Genomic DNA, 2,126 nt, shown 5'->3' on the forward strand with positions numbered 1-2,126 from the left:
TGCAATCCTTGATGGAGCTACCTACCTACATGTTTCATATTATTGCAATCTGCTAAATAATTATAATCAACTTTGAATATAGTAATTGTCAAATCTATTTCACAGAAACACAGCAATTTTTCTAGTATCTGGGATCAAACCACATCACAGAAATGAGAAAAAAGCTGAGAATGTTCAATACTTCTGTTTATTCAATAACTATAATGGTTATAAATAGCAAGGTTAGGTTAGCTCAGGTTGTTAGAAGTCTGCTGGTAGACAATTGTGATGAATACAATATTGCAGTTAGCTAACTGTTTTGTAAATCCCAACCACACACCATGTGCATCAAAAGTGGTCACATGCTTCAGAGAAGTGGTTGAGACAGGAAATACAACATTTTGAACTTGTAATATACGTTTCACAGGTTTTTCAGCCTTTTTATGGAAAAAAATGTCATGGTCTGTCAGAAAGACTAATAAATTTAAATATGGTATACTAATAGACACCAGTGCATGTCCAGAAGTGATGCACAAGGTATGGGAGTAACATTCTGTGTGCATCAAAATTGATGCACATGGTAGTTAACCTATTAACTTTTACACCTCTCTGCAAAGAGCTTTCAACGTTTGATTCAAGTACTTGGGAATTTTATGAATTGCTCATCTCATTACGCTGATTACATTTATGTGATGAATCATAATTTTTTTTAATCCTCAACACTCATTCATTCATAATCGAGAACGGTATGATAAGAATGAAGAAGTTGCAAAGATGCATTTCAAATTTGCAGAATTGATCGTTTCTATGTAAAATGAATTTTAAGTTTAACTCTCATACGTTGAAGTTTTATAATATTATCTTGGCTCATCATTGGCAATATGCCAGTTATTTCTAGATGAAACTCTTTATGAAGTTCTTTTAAAATTTAAAAATGACTTCCCTTGATAATTTCATGAATTAACTAATTAATTATTGAAACGTGTCAGTGATAAAAATGTGGTTGAAAGCATATTCCCATCATTTGAATTAATATTGCAGATGATGCATTATTAATTCATTATCAATTATTATGACAACGTAAATTTTTTTCATCAGTTTTCAATTCAAATTGTTGAATGAATCAAATGATTGATATCTACAATTTTATACTTATAACTTTAGTGATAGAAAATGAAATTTTAAAAATTATTTACTACCATATGTGTAGGTCTACCTCAATGCAAATAAGAAGTTATCACATATGTGATACACATATGAATGTGTCACATTGAATGTGACAATAATGTTTCTTCAGAGCTGCGGTGTTGACACATTGAATCTTTTCTTTCCTGGGGGCGGCAAGGGACCTGGTTACCTAAGATCCTTCCCCCCGCTGACGGCGTAATTGTTGAACCCAAATTATGAAAGTGGTATCACATGATAGCTGAAGACTTGTTTTATAGATTTACATCATATTCTGAAATAATTCTTCCCTGGGGGCGGCAAGGGACCTGGTTACCTAAGATCCTTCCCCCCGCTGACGGCGTAATTATTGAGCCCAAAATATGAAAGTGGTATCACATGATAGCTGAAGACTTGTTTTATAGATTTTCATCATTTCTGAAATAATTCTTCCCTGGGGGTGGCAAGGGACCTGGTTAAATACAACCCCCACCCTCTCACCATTAACGCCAGCTTCACGGAGGTGATTTTGGAGGTTATGGTGAAGCTTGGGGAATTGATGTTGATTCTTGTTTGTCAAATATTCAATAACGCAAAATTTACCAACTCATTCAGCCATCCCATGTGGTCTAGTGGCTAGGATATCTGGCTTTCACCCAGAAGGCCCGGGTTCGATTCCCGGCATGGGAAATTTTTTTTGTTCAATATTATGGCTCAAGTTAATATTATTCAATTATTTTTGCCTATATTCACTGAATTTTTTCACAAATCCCATCATTCTCACTTTGGAATAAATGAACTAATAATAGAGAATCACTAATACTCCTTATGTTTATTTAATAATAAAAAAACAACAAAATCTGTCTAATGGGGGTAGGCCTACTATTTATTTACAGTGAACATTTACGTAGCCCTATGAAAAATAGCCTACTATTACAATTGATTTGGTTATATTTGTTCACCAGAGAAATAAGTGACAATAT

At 33.7% G+C, this 2,126-nt stretch overlaps 1 non-coding gene across 1 annotated transcript; it reads left to right on the forward strand.

The window, feature by feature from the left end:
* The first annotated feature begins 1,761 nt into the window (after nucleotides 1–1,761).
* Trnae-uuc lies at nucleotides 1,762–1,833 on the forward strand. The gene has a single exon. It is a non-coding gene; the product is annotated as a tRNA-Glu (tRNA).
* Nucleotides 1,834–2,126: the final 293 nt, after the last annotated feature.

Source organism: Nilaparvata lugens, chromosome 12 (assembly GCF_014356525.2).
Source record: "Nilaparvata lugens isolate BPH chromosome 12, ASM1435652v1, whole genome shotgun sequence".
In the NCBI taxonomy this organism is placed as follows: domain Eukaryota; kingdom Metazoa; phylum Arthropoda; class Insecta; order Hemiptera; family Delphacidae; genus Nilaparvata; species Nilaparvata lugens.